At 42.6% G+C, this 15,959-nt stretch overlaps 1 pseudogene; it reads right to left on the reverse strand.

The window, feature by feature from the left end:
• Positions 1 to 6,994: 6,994 nt before the first annotated feature.
• Positions 6,995 to 14,149, reverse strand: LOC134642758 (neuroligin-2-like; annotated as a pseudogene).
• Between the last annotated feature and the right edge of the window lie 1,810 nt (positions 14,150 to 15,959).

Here is a 15,959-nt window from a genome sequence, read left to right on the forward strand (position 1 = left end):
ATGCGATATTCTTTTGGCTCTGTGTTTGTTTCACCATTTTCCCACCACAGGAATCGCAAGTAATTTCTGTCTTCTCTGTTTACATGAAATCTGTGAAACATCTTCTCCACATCACAGATGATTGCAATTGGGTGTTGGCGAAATCGGCAGAGTACTCCAGTCAAACTGTTAATGAGATCGGGTCCAGTCAAGAAGTGATCATTCAGAGCTGTGCCACTGTACTTTGCAGAGCAGTCAAACACAACCCTGATTTTTTCCAGTTTTCTCGGGTGATAGACGCCTTGATGTGGAATATACCACATATTTCCTTCTCTGGGATCATCTTCAGCTCTTTCAGCATCACCTTCCTTGAAGACATTGTCCATGAACCTTACATAATCGTCCTTAAATTTGGGATTTTTCTCAAACTTCCCTTTCAGGTGCTTAAGTCGTACCAGAGCCAGACGCTTATTTTCTGGCAGCTGAGGGCGTGCCTTAAAGCGAAGTGGCATCTCTAGGTGCCCATCAGCATTCTGGTGTATTTTCTCATTTAGCAGTTGCATGAACTGTATGTCATCTTGTGATATGCTCTTTTCTCCAGGAGCTGTGTCTTTGAAGTCTGACTCAAGTACTCTGATGATGGTGGCTGGTGTCAAGGGTGGAAGTTCCTTAACAGATAAGCGATGGCACAGGCCTGTCACTTCTGCTGATGTTGCCATTTTTTGTGAACTGCCAACAATGCTCCAGCCCAGGTCTGTCTTGATTGCATATGGCTCTTCGTCACCTCCCGCGATTACTTGCCGTGGTGCCAGTGCTCTAGGACAGTCGTAGCCATCTTTTAGTGGGAATGGATGTTTGTATCTGTGTGTGCCTGTATGTCTGTGTCTATATGTCAGGTTGGGTATCAGACGCAACCTCTCTAGGGACATCTCAGGCCCTCCAAGGTATGGAGGCCTATCTCCCCCCACCACTTCCCCTGCCAGTGGCAGACGCCCTCAGACATGGGTGCGTTGGTGGTTCTTTGTGTCCGGGGATGGGCGTCCAGGTACACACCGGCTCACTCCTTGGTGGCTGCTTGTCGGGGCCTGGAGCCTGGGGCTCGCTCAGGCCACTTCGAGGGTGGGGTGCCCTCAGCTCTTTCTGGGATAGTGGCGCGGCTGCCCCTTTGTTGGTCTTCCTTGGTCTCTTGTGTTCTGAGGACCTCTGGATGTCTGGAGTCTTGATCTCCTCCATACCTGCTTCATGCCCTGGAGGACGGGGCTGTGGCTCCCCACACCCTCTAGCAGATCATTACATGAAGGAACCTTTTAAATACAAGCGTGCTCATGCTCACAGGTGTACACACGGGTGATCACACACACAAACTACACCCTTTTTGGCTCCTACCTCAAAGCACACTGTGCGCTGTCGATCTTGCGTGCTGCACAATAATGTTTAATATTTAGTATTTACTGTTATATTCCCATATATCATTGTGATGTTGTTTATTATGTTGCTCTTTTTTTTCTTCTGCTTGTTTTCTCTTTTTTGTCTCTCAACAGGTGATCCAGGTGATTGATATATGTATTTTTTGTCTGCTTATTTTGTTGGTTTTAGTTTTTTGCACTTTATCCCCATCCCTCTTCCCCGCTGTTTTTTTCCCCTCTTTCTTTCTCCCTTTTCTTTTCCCCAGTGAAGTCTGTCCCGTATTTAACAAGTGAAAATAAAATAAAATAAACAATAAAAGGTGAATCAAATAGACCATTACGGCAAGGCTGGGATGGTCCATTTGGTAAAGTAAATCCGTTGGGCCTCTTTCTTCGCCTTTAGACAATAATTCTGATGGCAAAAGAGCCAAACGGGACAGGCCAAAAAAACCAAAATACAAACAAACAAAAAAAAACCTCATGGTTGTTATACTACATTACACATGGAGGCATTTTGCAGATGGGGCAATGTGCCACTCAATAGCTTCTTAGAAAATAATCTATGAAAGTGTTTCTATTTTGCAAAATCAAGCAGGGCAATAGGAATTAAAGCTATCACACTAACCGCAAAAGATTGCGCTTGTCCCCCGGTATAGTTTTACTGTATGGTTTAGTAGCAAATTAGATAAAAATAAAAAGCATCTCATTTCTTCCTTCTTTCATATTTTATAATAATGATTGGTTTAATGGATTTGCAGTAAATTTCATGTGCTCTGCACAAAGGGAAGATTATTTTTTTTAAAAAGTATCAGTGTCCAAAAATGTACAGACCCAGCTGTTCCATAGCGTTGAGTCACCTCCCAAAAGGAGGAGAGCTTGTTTATTTCACAGGGTCAGTGCTCTTTTACCTCGAGTGCACTTGTGAGGACACTTCTCCACACTTTAAATGTGCTCTGATGATGGGAACTTGTGGTAACATTTAGTCTTAACTGACATAACATATTGCATCTATAAATGTGATTAAAATGTTTACCCATGACTAACTTTTTTCATTCAGAACAAACAGCATATTTCAGGTTAGGGCTGCACAACTATTTTGTCCAATATTAAAATGACAGTTGTCACAATTATTCACAGATTGTAGTGGCAAAATGTGTTTTGATTGCACTGTCGTGTCAGAATACTGCTTTCACCTTTACATTGTGCTACACTCATGTTAAATAATCTTCATAAATTAATGTTTACAAACAAAAAATATAAAGTTTTCCACTCTGTTATTTGTACCTGCACAATAGATGTGAATGAAACTCAAACCTATATGAGCTCCTTCTCTGTTTCCCTGCAACATTTTGTGTAGATCTAATTCTTTGCCACATAAATAAACTTCTGATGTGTTTACAGTAAATGTATTTGATGTTAGCTTATTTTGTTACTTTTAGTGGGCCTATGACATTCAGTACCCAGTTATTATTATACCACTTAAAATGTTAAGTGTAAATCATCCCCAGCCCACAATAGTAGCTGAATTTACTACCATTTCAGATCTTTTTACTTTCAATAAGAAACCACCGATGTGTAAAACAGGCTGACAACAGAATGATGTAAAACACACTGCTGTAACTGTGCAGCTCTCAGGTTTTATCTATTGTTTCTCTGTGCGGCCAGCAGGGGGAGGTATTCTGCTTAATATTATTATTATTTTAAATATTAATGAAAACAGTTTTCATGAAATTTGCAAATCTGTTATCTGCTTTTATGACATTTTTCACTGTGGATTACAACAACATCAAGATTAGAAAATGAAATACATTTATAGTAGGTGATCATTAATCAGTGTTCTTGGCACTAATAGAGGGCCCCAAAAATCAAAATTTCCTTAGGGCCCCATGGAGGGCCAACCCTTTTCACACTTCAAGGTTTGTGCCCAAAATACAATCATCCATCCTTCCATCTATTTATTTTCTTCCGCTTCTATAATTCAGGGTCACGGGGAAGCTGGATCCCAGTTGTTTTTCACACAGAGGGCCAAGCAGTAGAGGGAGCTGCCGACCTCCCAGCAATACATGTAAAAGCTGTATTTTATACTAACTCTGGTCAACTTTATCTATCATAAAAATTTGTTTGATGATCTGAAACATAAGTGTGGCAAATATGCAAATAGCTAAGACATCAGGATGGGGTAAATCCTTTCTCACTGCACTTCTGTTAGGCGACTGAATGAAGAGACAAAGTCAGCAGTCTGGCTACGAATGTCTTTAATGTTTCCCAGATCAGAATCACAGCATACAGTGTATAATAACTTCTAAAGTAAACAGAAATATCATCACCTCATTTATTTATATAATTTTACTTTACTTTTTTTTAATAATCATCTTTTTTTTATTCCATTATTTAACATTTTTCTTCATCTCAAGTCTCGAGTTTCTGAGTTCAACAAAGAAAGTAGAAACAAGACAACAGGTGCAGATTTGCAATGGACACCAAGCTGAGGGTTTCTCTGTGGGTGTCACTGTCTCTGTGCACGTTTGACACTGTGGACGTGACACGGGATCATCCAATCATGAAGTTTTGCCTTGCTGACAGTTTTTGAGTGTTGAAGTAAAATAAATCCAGCAGTTAAACCACAGAAAGGACAAAGTGTGGCTCTAACAGCTGTTGAACACACACAGACTTTGATGTTCTCCACACGTCACACATCGCTCTGCACTTTTCGAGCATCCAACTGTTTTTCTGCTACATAACATCACTGCACGAGAAAAACAACGGACAGACAGACAGCACAGTGTGACACGAGCAGGTCAGACCACCTGTGTGATCTCATGAGTCTGTGAGGATATGAGGCATCTTATGGTATCAAAGCCTGGAGTCTGTCAAACATGGCTACATGTAAACACTGCTACATGTTAGGTGAGCTAACATTTAACTGACTGCACTTTTTTTCAGTCTCAGTTTAGGTCATTTATGTCCTTACTGCGAATCACTGAAAGGCAAAGCTGGCTTTTATCGCTCTGATGTTACGCACATCATGCAGCACAGATTCATCTCTGATCACAAGACTCATATTTCAAAATAAAAGCGAGCTAAGGCTTGAAAAGAGGACGACGATTTTATAATAATAGCAGAGAAAAGAGCAACGAAACGATTTAAAACTTGATGAAAATGTTTTTCTCACTAGCAAATCCTAATAAACAGCATGACTGGCCCTCTGCTGTGAGGGGGCTTCAGTGGAGATGACTTCTGCTACAGCGACCTTCCTGCTACAGGATGGTCACATGATAACGATCAACGTTATGACAAAAATACAATAAATGTAGAAAAAACAAAGACAAAACTGATCGGTGGTAAGGATGAACTCATTTGAAACCTCAAGCTAACGGCCATTTTTTTCTTCTCATTACAAACTGCACCTGTTGTCCTTTGTCATCACAAAATAAGCATATCATTCATTCACTCCAAAAAAACAAAAAACAAAACATAAAATAAACAAGAAACTTAATATTTACAAATATTTTTTTCTTACACTTAAAAATGTACAGTTCTGATCTTCTTCCAGATGTTTCGTCTCCATCCCGACTCCCAGGTTGGTATTTTCTTCTCTGTCCAGTGACCTCAGAGTGAGCGCTGAATGTGCCACAATGGCGCCCTCTAGTGTTAGCTTATAAAACAGACAAGGAGAAAGAACAGAGCCGAATGAAAGGACTCGTTTGTGTTCTCTCCTCTGCTGTAGCTGTGTGGTGCTGAGGTTAACTACACAACCCGTCGCCGCCTCCTTATACACAGGAGTGAGTACAAAAGGGTTCGTATGGACGCGTCAGTTGGCCGTCCTTCTGCTCGACACTGTTAGCTGAAAGATGATGGGATCATCCTCTGTCCTGTATTTAAGGCTGAGAGTCTTTGTCCAGTCTCTTTTCCACAGCTACTGTCCACAGCACTGATCCACCTGCAGCACAGCCCCAGTCAGTTGTTTTATGATTTACATTGTGCACGTTTCCCTTCCAGTGAGCTTACAAAACCTCTGACAGGAGACGTCAGGCATGTGTTTCCCCCACCTCCCCTTTTAGGCAGTAATAAAATAAAAAAACAAACAATCAAACAGGCCAAAGCTAGAGCACAAGCAAAGACAGCACCGGTGACTAAGTTCTCCCATACTGGACGTACGCTACCATGTGGGCTCAAACAGCAGCACATCAGCTCAGTTTACATACTGTTGACATCTTCATCAGAGGATCAGCAGGGAGCGCTGCTGAGCTGCAGTCGTCTCCACCAGAGTGACGGAGCAGGAATCACAAACAGCACAAACCCACCGTGTTGTTTCTACCCTGTTCAGGAGATCTGAGCCCCCATCCCTTTTTTTGATGTTGCAGCTCTGCACTGCAGGCCCTGAACGCCTCCCGGTTACCTTCAGTGTGCTTAGAGTTTAATTTACAACCGACGAGCTCACAGATCATCTGCAGGCAGGTGAATGAACCCTTAATGTGAGGATAGTAGCAGAGCTGAACTGAGGTCAGAAATAGTGAGGAACGGTGTCGACACAGTGAAGTCAGGTGTTTGGGAGATTTCCTGATTATCAGTTTGGGGGTGGAGGGGGTGTTGGTGTTAAATAACAAAGGTGGTGGAGGATGGAGAGAGGAGGAGGGAGGGAGCGGTGATGATATGGAGGAAGGTGTTTGGTTAAGCAGCAGGAAGGAGCTCATGCTGGAGTCTGAGTTTTTACTGTTGGCCTTTTTCTGCTTTTTTGTTTATTGTTGTCTGACGCAGGCCCGCCTACGCTTGAGTGATGCAGATGTGATATCACACTCACACAGTGACAGCCACTCTTACACACACACACACACACACACACACACACACACACACACACACACACACACGTCAGTCAGAATACACATGTGCTAGAAATAAGGGGTCAGACAGGAGCAGCATCAGTCTCTGCTCTGTTTTGTTAAGAACGTAGAAAAATAATTTTGTACAATCAAGCTAGATCGACGGACGCTTTACCTCACGTACCTTAAAAAGAAAAAGTAGTGACAGTGAGATGAAGGGCTGCACATGACACCATGACTGAGTTCACAGCTGTTGCTTTGATTCTAACATTTAAGTCTTTTGGCATCGACTCCGTTTTAATAAATGAGTGCTGGGAGGCGTCGTTTGACTTCAGGAGCTCCTGCGATGCTCTTACTCTGTGGGAGAAAACCAAAAACCAAAAGTAGCAAACATGGAGCGATATGACTCGTTTAGATTTTGGGAAACGTGCATCGACAGGTACAGTGTCCTTTTCCCCGCGTCTTTAAAAATAATTCATGCATAGATCCCCCACTGAGAAAACCCTTTTATATACTTTCTCCTTTGTACACATTTTATATAGAACTATATATAATATCATTTCTCTATATCTATATTTTCAGAAAAATTCTTTCCACACAATAAAAAACAACAATGAAACAAATGCTTCAAACAAAACAACAAAAAAAGAGAAGATGAAAGAAAGAAAATCACGACTGAGGGCCAGTTTGGCACTTTGTCATGAGAACATGACAGAACTCTGTTAGTTGACGGTAAATAGCGATACTCTATTTTTCTTTCGATTTTCTTCTCCCTCGATGAGAATTGAAACACAGCAGTACTTACCTGGCACCTAAAAATGCTGGTAGAATGAAAGATATCAGTGTTTTCATAGTTATATGTTTAGTGTACGCCTCCCCCCTCCAAACTGCTCAGCAGATCGGGAATTTTTAGAGAAGAGCAGGAGGGAGGCGTGTCACATGAGAGGAAGAGAGCAGTAATAAAACACGGATGTAGAAAAGAGAAGCATAATGTGCACATAACACACAGGAGATGGAAAAAGAGATGACGCCAACGTAAAAAAGAGAAAACAGCGAGGAGCGAGAGAGCATTCGTCCCTTTGACAAATGTTGGAGGTCTTGAGCCTGGAAACAGCAGACCGTCTTTGAAAACAGTATCTTTGAAAGATCTGAGTCACCCACCCCACCCCCACCCCAAACTGCTCATCTGCTGCTGTACACTTCAGTTGCACCTCCACATGCCACCAGTGGAGGGAGCTGCCAAGTTTTACAGCACATGACGCAGCAGGTGTAGTTGCTTTTGGAGAAAGAAGAGAATAAGAGGACAGAACGAAGGCCCACGTCTAGAGGCCTCCCTTCCAGAGCGGTAGCAGAGCCAGTGTTCCTGGTCCCTAGGTGGCGCTGTGTCGGGCCTGTCCCTACTATACCCTGGTGGTGGAGTGGGGGTGGGGCAGGGTGTTGTTGTGGCCGGTGGAGGGGAATGTGTTGAAGGCGTGAAGAGGCTGCATGCTGGTGATGGTGCTGGGGATCATGGTGATGGTGTTTGACGTCATCAGCGGCACGTCGTCGGGGGCGCGGCGCAGCGCCAGGTGTAGTCGGGAGGGCAGGCGGGCCGCAGGATGTCGTGGGGCCGCAGGGGCTCCATGTCGTGGTGAGCGTCGTGCTCCGAGTGCTTCATCTGCAGGGACATGATCTCCTCCTCCTGGCTGTGAGCCAGGTCGTTGGCGGGGCCGCCCCGCTGAGGGGACAGCCGGTGCCGGCGCATCTCGTGCCGCTTGTCACGCTTGTAGTAAAGGGCGGCGAAGGCCAGGACGTTGAGGAAGAGGAGCGACGGGAAGGTAGGGTAAGGATGACGAGTGGTTCGAGGAACGTTGTTTCTGGGCCTCATGGTGCCGGGGTCACAGCCTGCAGGGGAGCGCGTAGTGGTGGGAAAGAGCACGTCGTGCAGGCTGTGAAGATGAGGGACTAATTCCAGCCAAAAGGCCACTTTGTTAGCTCTGTAGTTGTCTCTGACACGAGGTTTCAAACCGATGTGAAGGTACTGCTTGTCCTTCGAGTTGAACTTGGTCCATATGACCTCCTCGAAGTGGCTGGGCTTGGTATGAATGAACTTGGTGTCCTGAGGGACGGGCAGGTTGGGGTCCCTGGTGGAGCATAAAGGTTAAACGTTTCAGTTCAAAGTTATATTCAGTCTCCATTATAAGTAACATGTGGCATCAATACACTGAATACAGACAGGGGGCCCATTCTCTGTGCAACCTTTAAACTATCTAAGACCAACCGGCTGCTCTGGGATCTGGATGCTTTTGGTGAACCAGTATGTTCAATTCTTCAAAGCCACATGGGAATTAAACTAGCAACCCAGATTCAAGTATTCAAGAGGACTAGAAGGCTATAAGCATTTTAATTACAGATTCACACTAAAACAAAAAAGATGACATTAAGCTAAATCAGCCGGCAAATTCAGCCCATAATAAGCAGCTGCTATTATTGCACCACTATCATACTTTACTGCAACAGTTCTATGGTAGCATCGCCTGTTAGAGTGTTAAAGCAAAGCACATGACAACAGTAGAAACACTTTAGTGTAGGATTTCTACCACAATAAACAATTCAATAAATCAAAGAATTTAATTTTTTAATTAATTTAATTTAATGTAATTCATTTTGTAATTGTTTACAGCTCATCGCAAGAAACATTTCATTCTTAATATAGGCGCTAATATTTCAGTTTTTTCTTTGTACCTCTCTAGCAGTGATCAGTCAGGGGACCTGAAGGGATCACGATCACCACACCACAATTTCTCTGTTCTTGAAAGGCTCTTCATGTTACATCTGTGTTGATCATTTTTGACATAGCTGGAGCGCACGACCCTAAATCAACCCACAGTCCTGCTGATATAGGCTCAGTGTGCAGTGGGAAACTTCCCATGATGCACTGACTTCATCATCCAACTGTGTTTATATGTCGCTGCTACATTTCATTAACTTTTGTTTCTTTCTCCTGTAATTTGATTGTTCTCGCTCTCTCTTTAGCTCAGATTACAGATTGAATGATGTTTAGTTTCTTTCAACTTCTTCAAAAAATGTAAAATCTGAGATTATGTTTAATTTGGTTAAAGTGTTACAGAGACTGAGCCCTGAGCCATTTAAGTCCTGTTACGTGTTAACAGACTTAGATAAATTTACCTGAACTGTAACAAAACGGAAACACTTTGGAAACACATTAAAGTCTACAGCTAAATCAACACCTTTGCTTGATAAGTGTCACGGCCCGTGGTTTGGCATCCTGGGAGCCGTGGGAGGCTGTGGTGGCCACACCCTCGGGCTGGGCCGCCTCCAAACCACCTGCGTCTCATCTACGGCAATCACCGGAGGACTACTTTAGCCAGCTCTGACGGCTTCTCCTCGCCAGTCCGTAAGTCTCCTTCCAGTGTTACCAGCATTCGGCATGGAAGCCTGTGGCCTGCCTGTCCTCCTGCCTGACCGCCTCCCTCCCTAAGGATTCCCCTCCCGGGCATCTCTCCCCTCCAAGCTCCACGGTCCTGCTCTACCTGTAAGCCTCGGCAACTTATGGAGTCTAGCTTTCCATTTTTTTTTGGCAACCTGCGTGCTGTTAACTGTGTCTCCCCTTTCTGTTGCAGTCTCCCCACAGTCCCGATTACAGTGCTCCTGGGCTCCACGCTCCTCGTTCCCCCCCGTGGCATGAGCCTTAGTTTTTCGTTTCCTAGCTTTGTGAAAAGATTTCTCAGTTAAATAAAACTTGTACATAGTTCTGAGCTGCGGTGTTCTGAGTCTGCTTTGGGGTCCTGCTACCTGAACACTCCGTGTTTTGTGACAATAAGCCTGTAGTTCTGTCAGAGAACATACAGTAACAGGTACAGTTTACACTACTATGACATGAGGCCTACCCAGTCTTTGCGAAGTTAGTCCAGTAAGTCATGACCACAGCGCTCAGCATCACATTGTTCTTGGAGAAGTTGCACGGGAACAGGTCCGTGGCACCGATCATCGGTACGTCGAACACGTAAGGTATCTCGTCCCCGTGCGCGGCGTCGGCCCACTCGGGCCGCGTCTCGGTCTGGCAGTGGTGATAGAACGTGTAAAAGTAAACTGGGGACTGAAACTCGGCATGGAGTTTGGCAGTGGCCACAGCTGGTGCCACCCACTGGTGGTCCGTAAACAGGGCCAACAGAGTCTTCCGCCGCATGTCGCCGTTGTCCCTGTGCGCCCAGTCTGTGTACATGAACTTAATGGTCTCCCTCAGGATCAACGTTCCCTCTAATTTTTCATGTGTCTGAGCAAACACACAAACTCCCTAAGCGGTCCCTTGGACCACTGTGAGCGACATCAGACGTGTGCACTGTGGTCACGCCAGCATCTAATCCATCCAAGTTACATAGTTTATTAAAATAATCAAATTACAGCATTTACATTTATGTTAGACTACTTTTAAACTGCTTTAGCCCACTTACAATGAAAATGTAAAAAAAAAATCTAGCCATTGGCCTGTGTAGTATGTTAACACTATTGGAAGTAAAAATAACTTGAACTCCAATTTCGAAAACACAACTTTCTTTTTTTTTTTTATAAAGCTCTGACTTGTATTATGAGTCTGTGGTCTGGGAGAGAGTCCTGTAACTCTCTGTCTGCAAAATATAGTATATAATTACCAATGCTGGGCAATTTAATTATATAGTTACTCCTCAAAAAAGTAACTCAGTTTGGCAAACAACAAAGTTTTTTGTAGCTATTTTTTTTAAATGCAGCCAATGCGGGTTTTTTTTAAAATAAACATTTCAAACTATTTACAGAACAATCAGCTGTTCTGCATCAAATTTGATGCCACACAAATTATTTGTGCCACTCCAAAAAATAATTTCTGTCCACTATGAGATAAAGGAGAACAACAGCCTGATACCTGCAGGCCTGCAGGAGATGTATCACTCCTGTAACACCTGTAACATTCAGCAGTTGCCTCATTGTTCTGACACACACAACAAAACTATTGGCTACACTACACACTAACTACACAAGATTTGCGCTAAACGTCTCAAATCTCTCACATCTCAAAACACCACCGTCACTCCTAAAAGTTCCCCCCGTTTCTTAACAATTAGATGCCACGTTGCCATATCATTTTTTGATTGGTCGACATGGTACATTTTTCGACCAATAGGAAAGAGAGAGGGGGGTGGGGGTTTGTTTTTGCTCACAGGCGGAGAGTGCTTTCGAGCCTTTTTTTTTTTAAATAAAACGCCGTTTTTACCGTTTCTTCCAGCAGTAAATATAAACAACGGTAGTATTCAGGAAGAAAACCAAACATTGCATATTTTTATCACAACTCTGGTTTTATGTGGCCTATCAACACAATTTAAAAACTGGTATAAAGTCCACACTTTTTCCGTCATTTGTTCCGTCTGTCCTGCTCACATCTCCAATGGTTCTACACGTTGTCATTAACGTGACTTCACTCCACATCAGCCACGCCGCTTTGCTTGCTAAAACTACGGTGTCGGCACATAAGGACGCTGTCATAGCCTGTCAACGACGTTGATTGGCTGCGTATATACGAATGTGAATCGCATTATTGGCTGGAATATGGGATACGGTGGCATCGTTCTAATCCTATACGGGAGCAGCCAGTCACTTACTGACTAACACTGCAAAACAGAATTGTTAAAGTATTAATTTTAATTTCAATTCAGGTTAGATTTTTTTTGTGCGCAACGCAGATTTTCTGTGCGCAGAGACCGTGCCAGCAGTGCGCAATTGCGCACGTGCGCAGCTTAGAGGGAACATTGCTCAGGATGTCTTTGCCTGGTGAAGAAGCACAGGAGGGGAAGAAAGATAAAAGTGAAAAACTGCTAAGAATAAAGTAACAGCAGTGCGAGAATTTTTTTAAGAGATCGGTCTGATCGAAAGATATGAAACCAAAGCACACGTTGGTGAGATGAACCAAGAGCCAGGAAGCGAGTGACAAATCTAGAGAGGATAAAAAGTCTTTCAGATAACAGAACGAGTGACAGGCAGTAGAGAGGAAGCATGACTGTATTATCCAAACATGTCTGTACTGTGACTGTGGTCCGGCTGTGAGGGGTTCGCAGGCCGACCTGTCAGAAACAACGACGCTGAGATTGGGAGCCGACTACCTGGGGGATGATAGCATTACTGCCCACAGAGCCTCAAAGGTTAAGGCGCAGACATGCCGTGATGTGGATGAGTGGCTCTCTTTAGCACGCTTGTCTTGTTTGATGCACTTCATTCACATTTTACTGATTCCATTCTTTACTCGCATGTTTTAAACACTTAAAGACAGGTTTTCATGTTCTTTTGAAAATTCACGTGAACTCAAGCTATCAGAACTGTAATGTATGCTTTGATAATTGCCCACATTTGTCATTTTGAGGATTATCCGTTTGTTTTAATGAATACAGCAAAAAGAAAAAACTAACAAATCAACAAACGCGGCTCCTAAAAAGACAAAACCTGATGATGCTGCAAAACGCACTTAAGTGAGAGGAGGCTGTAAAATGGAATAACTGAAAAGTGGCAGTGTACAGAGGTGGCGTCCTCACCCTCTGGGTATCCGTAGAGGTTGTCAACAAAGTTGGAGATGGTGTAGTCGAAGGCCGCAGCTGAGATGCCGTCGTTGTCCTCACTGTCGTCCACAAACTTCAGCCCCTCTCCCTGGTTCACTCCTATCAGGATGTCATAGTTTAGGAACTCCCCCTGGTGGAGAAAATAAGGAAGAACATGCTGAGTGCTGGAACAGAGCCTGTGTACATCACAAGTCTACAACAGGAAGTGCAGCTGAAAACCAGCTTTGTGAATTGGCAGCATTTCATTTCCCAGTAAACAAAAAAAAGATTAGCTGTTGGCATGAAATTTCTACTATAAACTGTAAATACTGCAATATATGCAGGGTTCATACACCTTTTTCAGGGTCAAATTCAAGCACTTTTTAAGCACATTCAAGGTCCATTTTCAAGCTTTTCCAGCACATTACCAAAAAAAGAAAGCATGTTTCACTTTGCATCACCTCAGTAAGACCATGTAAACATTTAAACAAATCATCTCAGGTCGACTTAAATGTCTTTTGTTCCCCTTTTGTTAAAATAGAAAAATGCACCACACAAAAATAGTGAAAAAGGAAACGGTTGCCTTACATGCATATAGTGTACAAACTCAAAAAACACATTCCTCTTAAAAATTAAGACGTGCAAATGTGAACAAATCAACTTGTTAGAGATATTCATCTCCACTGTAAATAAACAACAACCCAGAAAACAGGAAAACTGCACCAAACACCACAAACACCAACAAATTAATGTCTTCTCATCAGATATTGATGCTTCTTTACTGTGTGACACAAAAAAAATAGGAGACAGATGTTTGTTTGTTTGTTTGTTCTTTTTAATTAGTTAAACACCCACGCCCAGAAAAATGGGGGCATTTCATTTTCGAGCAGGAAGCTCCCCCTTTTTGTTAAACCCTTTAGATGATGAGAGTTTTTTAATTAAATACATATTCATTAATAAATATTCCCTTTTATAAAAAGTAGGATAATTAAAAAAAAACTTTTATTATAGCTCTATTGTGTAGAAAAAAAAACTTGTCTTGTTTTCTGTTGTCTGTTATATAATATTAGGGATGTTTGTGACAATTAATTTCTTAATCGGCTGGACTAACCGATAGTCCACAACTAGGAAACACTGAAATTTTAAGTTAAGTTTGAAAACAGTTTAAAAAAAAATACCCCATTCCAAAATGTCTTGTGACAATCTGATTGGCTTAGGGAGTGATGATGTCATAGGGAGATCTTAAGAATCTTAAGTCTTTTGATATTTTTCCTTAAATAGGGGTGAGACACAGCAAGTTTTAGTTCGTTTCAGCAGCATCTGTGTTTGCAGCCTACAAAACGTTCACCACAGAAACATTTGGAAAGCTCTTAAAGGTCATCGTATAGAAACTCCAACATGTTTCCAAGAAACAAACAAGCAATTCAAAAAGATTACGCCGCCTCTCCTTCCTGGCGTGGCCGGCCGATTTCCCCAAATGGCGTCTCATCCTTCCAAAGGGCATTAGAGGAGAGTAGGAAGGAAAACTACCTTCTCCAGAAAAAAATGCAACAAATTGAAGAAGAGAAACTTCAACTGGAGGACAAGTGTAGACAAATGGAAGCCCAAAATAAAGAGCTGGAAGACAGACAACAGCGCCAGCCGGACATAAAAATTATTAATGAGGGCTGGGGAATAAAGTTTGCTCAGGCCCGAGAGCAGATTGTGCACCTCATTAAAGAAAATAAGCAAAAGAGCGTGGAACTAAAAGAAATGACCAACCAGCTCCAAGACAAGAAAACCATGACTGATAAGATAGAATGGGACCTCCAATACATGGACCAAATGAATCAGCTGCTCCAAAGACAGCTCCATGAAGCTGTGGAAGAAAAGAAAGAAATCCTCCAACAGAAGGAAGAGCATGACAAAAAACAAAGAGACATGCAGCACGAACTGAAGAGCATGCAGGTAAAATACCGAATGCTGAAAGAAAGCCTGGATGAAACGCTGCGCCAAAATAAAGACCTTCTTCAACAGAAAGAGCAACAACAAGAAAGACTGAAAGAAGGAAAACGTATTGTCCAGGACTTTGAGTCTAAAAATCTAAAACTTCAAGAGTTTTGTAATCAGCTGGAGGACAAAGCAGCTAAAGTGGAAGAAGAAAAGGAGAAACTGGAGAAACGCTGCTCACAGATGCAGAAAAGGATCGAGCAAAATGCGAGAAACAACTCCGAGCTCGTTAAGGGGATTTTGGTGGAATTCAATAACTTGAAGCGTGAAAACACTCAAATGCAGGCACAAAAACAACAACAAGACAAAATACACGAAGACCTGCAGCTCACGCTCCAAGAAATCCACAAAAGAAACGAGCAGTTAGAAGAAAAGCACAAAGAAGTCGAACAGAGAAATGCAGACATGCACAAGGACAAGCTGATACAAGAGGCAACATCCAAACAACTCAAAGACAAGCTTGAAGAACAACAAGCAACATTAGAAGAGGTGGAACAAAGATGCCAGAAACTTGAAAAGCAAAACACAGAAACAATCGATGAGCTGAGAAATCTCATCCTGGAAAAAAAAGCGCTTGTGGAAAAGTGCATGAAAAAAAAGACAAAATGGTTCCACTTGTTCCGGAGGAGAGACGCTACTGCTTCCTCACCTGATGTAGCCTCGTCTTGCTCCACCTCTGTTCAGCCCCCCAACCAGTCCCGGCAGTTGACTGTCCCCTCCTGAGCCTGGTTCTGCCGGAGGTTTCTGCCCGTTTAAAGGCAGTTTTTCCTCTCCACTGTCGCCAAGGGCTTGCTCAGAGGGGATTGTTGGGGTTTTCTCTCCTCCGCCTTTTTTCTTCATTTACTTGTTTAACTTTTTTCCTCATTATTACTTCATTTTACCTTTTTTCTTCATTTACTTGTTTAACTTTTTTCATTATTACTTCATTTTACCTTGTTTCATTATTTACTTGCTTGTTTAACTTTTCTTTCAACTTATCTAAATAATAAACCAATTAAATTTATCCTTTGAGTATTTTTCGTCTCATCTTTACAGAATTTTTCCAAAACATTTTCAAACATTCAGATCTGTCTTTTATTTTCTTCTTGAAACCTCATAAATGGTGAACTAAAAACCCGGAAATTGGTTTGAAACATTGTTTCAGCTGAAACCGGCAAAACATGCTTTTGTGTGTGTGTGTGTGTGTGTGTGTGTGTGTGTGT

Source organism: Pelmatolapia mariae, linkage group LG15, assembly GCF_036321145.2.
Source record: "Pelmatolapia mariae isolate MD_Pm_ZW linkage group LG15, Pm_UMD_F_2, whole genome shotgun sequence".
Lineage (NCBI taxonomy): Eukaryota > Metazoa > Chordata > Actinopteri > Cichliformes > Cichlidae > Pelmatolapia > Pelmatolapia mariae.